The sequence below is a fragment of the Lampris incognitus genome, chromosome 18 (assembly GCF_029633865.1).
Source record: "Lampris incognitus isolate fLamInc1 chromosome 18, fLamInc1.hap2, whole genome shotgun sequence".
Classification (NCBI taxonomy): domain Eukaryota; kingdom Metazoa; phylum Chordata; class Actinopteri; order Lampriformes; family Lampridae; genus Lampris; species Lampris incognitus.
Genome location: NC_079228.1, coordinates 22,515,422 through 22,527,306, shown reverse-complemented (window position 1 = coordinate 22,527,306; position 11,885 = coordinate 22,515,422).

Sequence of the window (11,885 nt, the reverse complement as noted above, 5' to 3'; positions counted from 1 at the left end):
ACTTGATAAGTTCATTGAAGGCGTTTCATATGGGCTTGATGTAAAACAAGGCAGTAAAACAGGCATGGTGTGGATGATGCTGCATCTGCTTCCACACAACTCGGAGCGTGACATCCCACTAAGCAGCTGATACCCGCCCGCATCCACTGGGTAAAATCAGAAGGACTGGACATGATTTGATGAAGCCCATTTCACACTCGCTGCGAGAGATAGGCGGTGTGAGGCGTTTTAAAATCCCTGGGGTTTTTTGGACAAGAGCATCAAAGGATTTTCAACACAAGTCATTCTTAACAGAGATCAGTAGACAAAATGAAGGGCTTTTCTTCAATTTTAGCTGCAGAAATTGAATTCTGAGGTAACAGACTTACTTGCAGCACCCCCTGTGGGGTCCCCCCCCTCATCTTTATTCTTGGCATGTTTCTTCGTAACTCTCTTAGATGAATTTGCCTCCCCCTCCCTGCTAAATCTGTATGTAGGGGGTGTTAATAACTCTTCATAGAGCGAAAAAAAGTCTATATCCCTGCATTAAATATTATTTTAAAGTAGACATTTACGTTCAAGGTATTTTTTTTTAAAAGAACACATTTCAGACCATACATTCACTGTTTTTTGTCTTGCTGTCAGACAAGGGCAACAGCTTGAAACACACAACACAAAACCAAACGACTGAGAGGAAAATCGAGCACCTAGAGAAGAGAGACTAACATTAACTTCTCATTATTCATCATTACTATCACAGTTACTACCACTGTTGTGTGAGAAGAGCTGGAAATACACAATGACACATAAATATATCACACATTGTATTGCTCTGACTGCAATCTCCCCTGTGTGCGAACACACACATAATGCCATACATGTACCCATACACACGTGCACACACGTGCACACACACATTCGTTCCTCTCTTACACAATTGGGCAGTGGGAATTGCTTTAGAAAAACAGCACCTGCTCCTCCATTTGAAAACTATTTAGGAAGGCATCAAACTCTATCAGGGCAGGTCTGATTGCGGTCGCCTCTTCACAGTCCCCCAATCACTCAGTGAGTCAATTAGCCCCCCCCCCGCCTCCCTGCACTCCCCACCTACCCCTCCACAAACACACACAAACTACCTCACCATACACATTCCACGTTTACACACACATGCACACACATACACAGTAGACTCCTCTTCATTCCCCTCTGTCAGCTGTTGGTTTCACTGGGGAACAAGAATCCATTGGCGGCCTGTGAGCAACACCTGAGGCCCCCCACCACCCAACCCAAGTGCCCTCCCTGCACCCTCAGCTAGCTAATAGCAGCGCTCCAAGGGCACAAACCACAATGGCATTCAATTCACCCCCATTGCACCCCTTTTACCAAGCCCTGTACCAGCGACTCAACAGCTATTAAGCAGATGATAGGACAAGAGGGAGAGAGAGAGGAAGAGAGTGGATGATAAGAATGACACAACAACAGGCCCGATGCGTCCCAGTTACCTTTGACAGATCACTTATTCTGGTCTGTGCAGGCGAGTGAGTTTGGGCCGTATGGCTGTGTATCTGCTCATAGTGGTCTTCATTTTTGCAGGTATTAAGTGTGCGTTTGTGCACATACAGACACACCTAAAATATGGTGTCCACGTTTACCTGTTTGTATGTCTGTGTGGCTTCCATTTCGCTGACTCTTTGGGTTACCAGGAGGCGCTCCCTCACAATCGGTTATTTATTCAGGGCCTTTTGAAATAATCGAGTTGACACATCTGTCAGATGGCGAGAGGAGAAATGCTAAAAGGTCACTGGGCGAGGTACCAGCTGCTCCCACACCAAACCTTTCTTGCCTCCAAATAGCACAGTCATTACACCAGAGCAGATGGGACTCCTGCCTTTCATTTTGGCCTCACTCACATACACTCAAATGCACACACAAACGCGCGCACACACACACACACAGGCATGCATAGATACACATGCAAGCTTGCAAGTATATGCTGTAAACAAACACCCATCTATGCATAAACAATTTATACCAGGCACACAGACAATACAGGTCCACATCTGCATGCAGAGACATGTACACATCTGCATGCATACGAACAGACAGAAACACACACACACACACACACACACACACACACACACACACACACACACACACACACACACACACACACACTCCCTTCTCTCTGTCACAGTCTTTCTTGCTATCACCTGCACACTCTCCCTCCTCTCTGTTGTGGTCTGACTTCCATGTACAAGGTCAGCATCAGCTGTCTACAGGGAACATCACTCCCTCACACCAAGAGCAAGACAAAAGGACAAAACACAGTCACAGTCATACACAAAGCACAAAAGGCAGACACGTTACATGTGCAGTCTACTTGTCAGGCTTCTCATTCAACATCTTTTATTTTTCCTTTGAGTTATTGTGTAACCATATCTGTCTCAACCCCCCCCCCCAAAAAAACAAAAACGAAAAGAGCTTTTCAGCCACTGGGCAAGCGATGATGTATGATTCAAATGCGAACTTGCTATTTGGTGAGATGTGATAACGCACAATCTTTGGATTGAATTGAATGGAATTATTGCTCGGCCCAGCTTTTCGTGCACAGAAGTGTTCGCATTATGAAACCCAAAGAAATGCCTCAGGCCTTGCTCCAAGTACTGCCTTTGATGGAGCTCTGCAGATTAAAATTTGCTTGAATAGAAAAGGAAGTCTTTATGGCTGAATTAAAAAAAAATCAGTTTCTTCCCCAGAAGCAATGGATCCATATAGTAACCTGAATCACTTCACATAAGAGAATGTTGCTTCACGTACATTTCAAAGACGTTCGCTTACCTGATTCGGTTGTCAATTTCTTTCGGTGCGCATCATCAAATCCCACAGAAAAATGTGAAATTGTGTTCTCATTCATGTCTGGAAGACACTCTGGAGCAACCTGGCATCTTTTGTCTTGCTTTACAATAAGGGCATGTTGGTTTGAAATGTGTAATTGTTCCACAGCAAGTCCTTTAGTCATTTGTTGTCTGCCAGCCTAAGTATTGTTCCAGCTAATGAGGTTTGGGGAACCCAAGGCTGCAGTGGAGAAAGGAGACATAGAAAATAGCCGGGCATGATGCATAGCTTGCATTATGCAAATATGTAGAAACAAAGTGTTTGCACAGTCAGTGAAATTTATCTGCCCCCTTACACGACTGCTAGTGTGCAAAAATAAAAGCATAGGCACATGAAGAACAAGTCTTAACTGCCTTGCTGAGTCATACGATGAGACGGAGGCATCCAGCAGCATCATGTGGTGGTGTGTTGTGTTCTGAGGGTCTCCACAGAATAGTCCCATGTATCTTCGTTTTGGTTTCTTTTTTTGGACCCCCCACCCCCTTTTTCACCCCAATTGTACTTGGTCAATTACCCCACTCTTCTGAGCCGTCCCGGTCGCTGCTCCACCCCCTCTGCCGATCCGGGGAGGGCTGCACACTACCACATGCCTCCTCCGATACATGTGGAGTTGCCAGCCGCTTCTTTCCACTTGACAGTAAGGAGTTTCGCCAGGGGGACGTAGTGCATGGGCGGATCACGCTATTCCCCCCTTCCTCGCCAACAGGCGCCCCGACCGACCAGGACACATACCCACATCTGGCTTCCCACCCACAGACATGGCCAATTGTGTCTGTAGGGACGCCCAAGCCGGAGCCAGAGGTAACACGGGGATTTGAACCGCCGGTCCCCGTGTTAGTAGGCAATGGAATAGACTGCTAAGCTACCCGGACGCCCCTATTTCCATGTATTTTCTGTATATTTTGTACAAATTATTTGACGTGACACAACAATTCAGAAAGTATAGCCAGCCACTGATGGAAGGCCAGTACCCACAAAGCCTTTCCGGATGAATACCATAGTGACTCTTGAGTTAATGGCATCTGTTGCACGCTCTGGCAGTGACATTTATATGCTTATACAGGGAATGGCGTTCACATCATTCCTTCACTCTGTAGGGGATCTGGCATCCAAGAGTGCAAGTATAGCATAACATTTATGTTGTTGCAGGCTATACATCTTTAAGACTTTATGAGTACTGCACAAATATATAATGTAAACATTTATGAACCATATATACCCATTCATTACCCAAGCCGCTTATCCTAATTAGGGTTAATTAATAATAATAATAATAACAATAAATAACCCACGACCCTGAGAGCAGGATAAGCGGTTTGCATAATGGATGGATAATAAATAATGGATAATTAATTAGGGTTAATTAATTAATTGAAATACATATATCTTTGCTCCTGAATTGTTGAGCTCTTTTTTCTACATGGAAGGTTTCATTGCAACATCCTGTGGATATATATATATATATATATATATATATATATATATATATATACATACTAGTAAGTGACCCGCAACCAAGTTGCGGTGATCATGACGTTTATTAGCTATCCACCCGTCTAAATCTCCCTCCTCTTCATCCTGCCAGCTAACCGCTTTCCCCTGCCCCTACCCCCCCACTCCAACTCCCTCCCCCCAAATGCTCAGAATCACTTGAAATGCCGAGAAAAGTGATTTTTAGCCATTTTTAGAAAATGCATATTTTGCATAATTATTCATAATTATTATAATATTTTAATTTTCTGCTATTTTTCTGGTCCTCTCTGGAACAGTACCTACCACCTCCAAAAGAAATTAGGATCATAAATGCTTTAGTTTTCGGTCCCGCTATCTACACTAACACACACACACACTAACACCACACACACATTCCGAAAATATATGAGTAGAAGGTGCGAAAGTACCCACACCTGTACGACACGTCACAGAGAGGATACATACCACCGTCTCTTCAGTTTATTTTCTTGTAGAGCCAGCAGGCAAGAGCATGTCTTCCTCGTCGTCAGTGTCGGACGCCATGACAGAAGAGTGTAAACAACACGCAAGCATTGTGGGTAATGTAGTGTTTCACGGACGGTTTTACAGGAAACTACAACGCGGAAGTGCGCTCGACTATGGAAGCCCAAATGACTGGGGACATTCCTCGTGGAGTCCGATCCGCGTACGTTCCGCCCGAGTATGTTTTGGCCTTTAAATGTGATTCGTCAGATAAGACACTCGGACACTTCCACGCGCGCAACAGCGGCCAACTTTATTGTTCGTCAGACCCGCCAAAACCCGAACCGCCCGCACGCGCTGATTTACATTCAAAAACAGAAAACTTTATTGAGTTCACTTGACGTGACAGCCGCCATATGCGCCCGCGCTTGACCCATGCAAATGCGACTGTGACGTTGTGGCTTATTTCACGGACGCTTTCTATTTCCAACGCTGCTCGCTGTCTCCGACAGCAACCCGTTAAGAACGCGAGGTTTGTGCGAACGGCGGAAAGAGCCGAGGCGTGACGTAGCCAGAGCCCGCCATCTTGTTGAACTGCTCAGATTCTGAGGGGATTCCACATATTTTATGCATATTCCGCATATTATGCATAATTTTAATGTTCTGCTATTTTTTTATAGGTGCCCCGATCATCCCCGATAACCTCCAAAAAGAATCAAGGCCCCAAGTGCTTTAGTTTGGCCGTTTATAGACTCCCACACAGACACACACCAGACACACATTGCGAAAATACATGAGTAGATGTGGCCTGGCAGCCTGTCCGGGGTGTCTCCCTGCCAGCCGCAGTGGCTGCTGGGACGGGCCCCGGCGTCCCCGTGACCCTGACAGCAGGATGAGCGGTTTGGATAATGGCTGGCTACACACACACACACACACACACACACACACACACACACACTATCAACAAATGAAAAAATAAAATTAGATGATAAAGTACCACAACTAATGATGACAAATTTATTCTTACGTACGATTGAATTACATCATCGAACATGATGATTATCACACAACTGTGTAAATCATCTAGATTCTCATTTGTTTTGGTCTTCACGTTTATGCCCAGTTGTATTAATTATTCATCAGACATTAAAATCACCTCCCAGTGACCACAAATGGAGGGGGTCAAATCCAGATACAAATCCCAATGCCATATCTGCCTAAAGATTATCAAATGGACTGGAAGGCATACACTAACACGTTTAAAAAGGCATCGGCCCTGATGAGAGCCCATCCATCTGTGCCCGTTAAGGTGTCCTCAAAGAACACTAGTGTCTTATCAGCCATTTGTATTACCGTAAAGTTAATTTGTCACCCCCACATGTGACCCATTAACGTAACTTGCAGGAGCCTTCACAGCAGCCTCACTACGGCTGCCTCCAAGCCTCTGTCTGCAGACATCATGCTTCAGACATACTGTCATCAACATGCATGGTGTGTACGTTTGAGTGTGTGTGTGTTATGTATATATGAAAAGCTGCGGAAATTCAAGGTCTCATCCTCCATTCTGCAGACCTTCTATTCCTTGGCTGTAGAGACTGTCCTGACAGGCAGCATCACCACTTGGTGCAGGAACTGTACCAATGGTGGCGCGAATTCACGTTTGCAGCGGCCTCAACCGGTACCGTCCATGCAGTGTCTTTGTCCACGTCTGCGTCTAAGTTTGTCTTCGTTTGATGGCTGGGAGAGCTGGCGCTGGATCGGCTGACAGAGCTTGGTCTTCTGCGTCCTGTGGGCCCAGGGACCACGGCCCTGCCTGGAGCTGAGAGAAACACCGAGGGTGGTCTGACAGGATGTGGAAGCGGGGCAGGATAAGCTAACTGCTAGCCCACGCAGACCGGCAGTTCTGACAGTCATCCTGGCTGGCGTTTGTTCCCTTGGACAGTGACTTTTTTTTTGTTTTTTGTTGTTTAGTTAGAATATAGTATGTGTTAGTTTGGATATATGGTTAGTCTGGATGTATGTGTGAGTTTGGATATGTGTGATCTTGTAGTTCTTGTAGTTTTTGGACGTGTTTTTGTGTTTGTGTTGCACTGCTGTGGGCTGGGGAAAATGATATTTCGTCTCCTTTCATGTACACAAGTACATGAAGTGACATGACAAATAAAGTGTTCCTGATTCCTGATCTGCTCTGCCCGCGACCGCGGCATCCTGCAGAGAGTGGTATATCCAGCTAAACGCACCACCAGAACACCTCTTCCCGCCCTGCAGCAATCCTACACCAGGAGGGTGAGACTGAGAGCCCAAAATATCACGAGAGACACTTCACACCCCAGCAATGGGCTGTTTAGACTGCTGAGGCCAGGCGGATGCCTCTGCAGTCACATGGCCAAAACCAAAAGACTGAAGAGGTGTTTCTATCCTCAGGCCATCCGGATTCTCAACGGACAAACTCTACTTTAACAAAAACTTCGACGTACACATGGACACTCTTGCAATACTGTACACACTGTTTCTGTAACCATCACCTTCACGTGCACACCAGCTCACAGTGACTGTAAATGCTAGACGATTCTGGAAACTGGGAACATTTGCATGAATATAGTTTTTAATCTATACATAGTTTCATCTTGTACTAGAAATGTGTCATTTTACTTTGTTCTATTTGTCCTATTTTATTTATTTACCGGGTTTATATTCTTGCACAGTAACTGAGCATCCCTTTCATTTCACCGCACGTTTTATTTTGCATCTCTGTGCATGTGACAAGTACAGCTCCTTGAATCCTCGAGTGTGTGGAGGAATGATATTCAAACATGATTTGACAGACCACAGGGTGCAACTTGTGACACGTGTCTATGAAGCATACACGTCTGTGTGTATGTGTGTGTGTGTGTGTGTGCGCGTGCGCGCGTGCGTGTGTGTGTGCGCGCGCGTGCGTGTGTGTGCGCGCGCGCGCGTGCGGCTCCGTGCTCTATTTGTTCTACAGTCCTAATGGGCAACTGTCATGATTAATAACCATTAATCTTACAGTCTGGGTGCATTTCCCTCCCTCATGCGAGAGGAGTTTCTGATTTGTTGTATTTGATAGTGTGCGCGCGCCCCCGCACGCGTGCGTGTGTTGTCTTTAAATTTACATATGACCCCCACACACACCGCCGGCAATCATACCCACATACCATGACCCATCAGCCGACGCCACCCCGCCCCGCCCCCTTTCCTTTCCCGCCTAGATTTATGCCCCTCCCCCGACCCCTTAAACACTGTGGGCATAAAGCAGCCGATTTTCTTTATGAGATCTGCGCACCAGACCTGTGTGGATTTATGATCATTTCTACACATATGCTGGTGCTGGGAGGGGACAGGTGGTGCTGACGGACAGGCAGCTTGGTCACGCAGGGCGAAAAGAGTTGCGTTGGCTGCATTAATGTAATTAACAGCGCAGAAAACGGGATTCCTTTTTTCTGGACACCTTTTTTTCTGGTGAGCCAGGCCACACGCCTACAGAGGACGGAGCCGTATGGCTAATAACAGAGACTATTAGTGAGATTACCCACACTGAAATGGAGGATACTTACTGTAAAACGTAGTGTAAATCAGCCACAGTAGTGAAATGTTATTTAATGTGGGTGTAAGGCCCACACACATGCGCGCGCACACACACACACATGCACGCACACACACACGTGTTCGTTTTGCTGTATCAGATGAAAAGGAAAAAAAAAGAATATTGGCCTGAAGATCATTTTTCAAATGCTTCCTAGCCGTCCACCATCTCAAACGCTTGCAGGGGTTTCAAACACAGTGTGGAGTTGCTGGACTACTTGAGAGGCCAGTAGGACTTAAGGATGTTGTTAACAACAATCAGTCAGTCTTGGTCTGATGTACTGTGACAGTTATTAAGAGCGCGGTGCCTTCAGCCATAAGCGCTGATCAGTGCAGTTTAAAGTTTATGTGCTGCAGTCTTGAGCCTGTCACCAGTTGGCCTGTGTGAAGCTCACTCATCATTTAGACATTTTACCCCTTCTCCCCTTTTCCCTCTTCTCTCTTTTTGACTGTTTTGACTATTCCCCCCCGTCAGCGGGAACTTCCTCTTGCCTGTGCTCTCTCCTCTCAGCTTCCCCGTCTCCTTCTCTTGTCTCTCCGTTTCACCAGCCACCCCCCTTTTCTTTCTTCCCATCCCTCTTTGACTCAAGACACTGGCAATAATCCTCCCTAATAGCAGCTGACAGCTCCACATAACTTCTGACATTAGCTTTTAGCCATCGCATTTTTACAGCCCCGTGGTGGCTAACCCCTGGTCTTGATGGCAGATTTGTCGACCAACAGTGGTGCTGTCGCTCTCTCTCTCTCTCTCTCTCTCTCTCTCTCTCTCTCTCTCTCTCTCTCTCTCTCTCTCTCTCTCTCTCTCTCACTCTCTCTCTCTCTCACTCTCTCTCTCTCTCTCTCTCTCTCTCTCTCTCTCTCTCTCTCTCTCTCTCTCTCTCTCTCTCTCTCTCTCTCTCTCTCTCTCTCTCTCTCTCTCTCTCTCTCTCTCTCCCCCTCTCTCCCTCTATGCCCTAATGTCTTTGTGACTGAGGAGATCCGAGGGTCCCATTACACAGTCTTTATTACAGCATGAGCCACGGTGTTCCATCATTTTCTGCTTTACTGTCACACAAGGACACATGTGTGTGCATGTGCATACACATGCTTATGCCACTGTGTGCATGCGGCATACATGCACAATGCACATACATACATACACACATGCACCCACCCACCACACATATACATGCACACACATACATACACACATGCACACTCCCACCACACATATACATGCACACATGCACATGCACACATACACACATGCACACTCCCACCACACATATACATGCACACACATGCACACACCCACCACACATATACATGCACACATATACATGCACACACATACATACACACGCACATGCACACTCCCACCACACATATACATGCACACATGCACACACATACACTACCGTTCAAAAGTTTGGGATCACATTGAAATGTCCATATTTTTGAAGGAAAAGCACTGTACTGTTCAATGAAGATAACTTTAAACTAGTCTTAACTTTAAAGAAATACACTCTATACATTGCTAATGTGGTAAATGACTATTCTAGCTGCAAATGTCTGGTTTTTGGTGCAATATCTACATAGGTGTATAGAGGCCCATTTCAAGCAACTATCACTCCAGTGTTCTAATGGTACAATGTGTTTGCTCATTGGCTCAGAAGGCTAATTGATGATTAGAAAACCCTTGTGCAATCATGTTCACACATCTGAAAACAGTTTAGCTCGTTACAGAAGCTACAAAACTGACCTTCCTTTGAGCAGATTGAGTTTCTGGAGCATCACATTTGTGGGGTCAATTAAACGCTCAAAATGGCCAGAAAAAGAGAACTTTCATCTGAAACTCGACAGTCTATTCTTGTTCTTAGAAATGAAGGCTATTCCATGCGAGAAATTGCTAAGAAATTGAAGATTTCCTACACCGCTGTGTACTACTCCCTTCAGAGGACAGCACAAACAGGCTCTAACCAGAGTAGAAAAAGAAGTGGGAGGCCGCGTTGCACAACTGAGCAAGAAGATAAGTACATTAGAGTCTCTAGTTTGAGAAACAGACGCCTCACAGGTCCCCAACTGGCATCTTCATTAAATAGTACCCGCAAAACACCAGTGTCAACATCTACAGTGAAGAGGCGGCTGCGGGATTCTGGGCTTCAGGGCAGAGTGGCAAAGAAAAAGCCATATCTGAGACTGACCAATAAAAGAAAAAGATTAAGATGGGCAAAAGAACACAGACATTGGACAGAGGAAGACTGGAAAAAAGTGTTGTGGACGGATGAATCCAAGTTTGAGGTGTTTGGATCACAAAGAAGAACGTTTGTGAGACGCAGAACAAATGAAAAGATGCTGGAAGAATGCCTGACGCCATCTGTTAAGCATGGTGGAGGTAATGTGATGGTCTGGGGTTGCTTTGGTGCTGGTAAGGTGGGAGATTTGTACAGGGTAAAAGGGATTCTGAATAAGGAAGGCTATCACTCCATTTTGCAACGCCATGCCATACCCAGTGGACAGCGCTTGATTGGAGCCAATTTCATCCTACAACAGGACAATGACCCTAAACACACCTCCAAATTGTGCAAGAACTATTTAGAGCAGAAGCAGGCAGCTGGTATTCTATCGGTAATGGAGTGGCCAGCGCAGTCACCAGATCTGAACCCCATTGAGCTGTTGTGGGAGCAGCTTGACCGTATGGTAACGCAAGAAGTGCCCATCCAACCAATCCAACTTGTGGGAGCTGCTTCTGGAAGCGTGGGGTGCAATTTCTCCAGAGTACCTCAACAAATTAACAGCTAGAATGCCAAAGGTCTGCAATGCTGTAATTGCTGCAAATGGAGGATTCTTTGACGAAAGCAAAGTTTGATGTAAAAAAAATCTTATTTCAAATACAAATCATTATTTCTAACCTTGTCAATGTCTTGACTCTATTTTCTATTCATTTCACAACATATGGTGGTGAATAAGTGTGACTTTTCATGGAAAACACAAAATTGTTTGGGTGATCCCAAACTTTTGAACGGTAGTGTACATACACACGCACACTCCCACCACACACATTCATACACACATGCACACACTTGTCCCCACAAGGCTCAAAAGTGATGGCAGCTCCAGAGTACTTTACCATTAATCTCAAGCGAAGCGGCTGGACAGAGAGATATAGAGATAAATAGATAGAGATAGATAGATAGATAGATAGATAGATAGATAGATAGATAGAGAGACAGAGAGAGAGAGAGAGAGAGAGAGAGAGAGAGAGAGAGAGAGAGAGAGGAAAGACCATTTCCTCATTCCTCTTCTTTACATGTGACTGTGATGCAGTAGATGGTATTGAAATGTAAAGTCCCTGAAAATCACAATACTTGTGGAGAGCAGAAATGTATTATCTAGTTATAAGTTATATAAGATATAGTTATTATCTAGTTATAAGTTATATAAGATATAGTTATTATCTAGTTATAAGTCACACTTCATAGCTCCTCAGC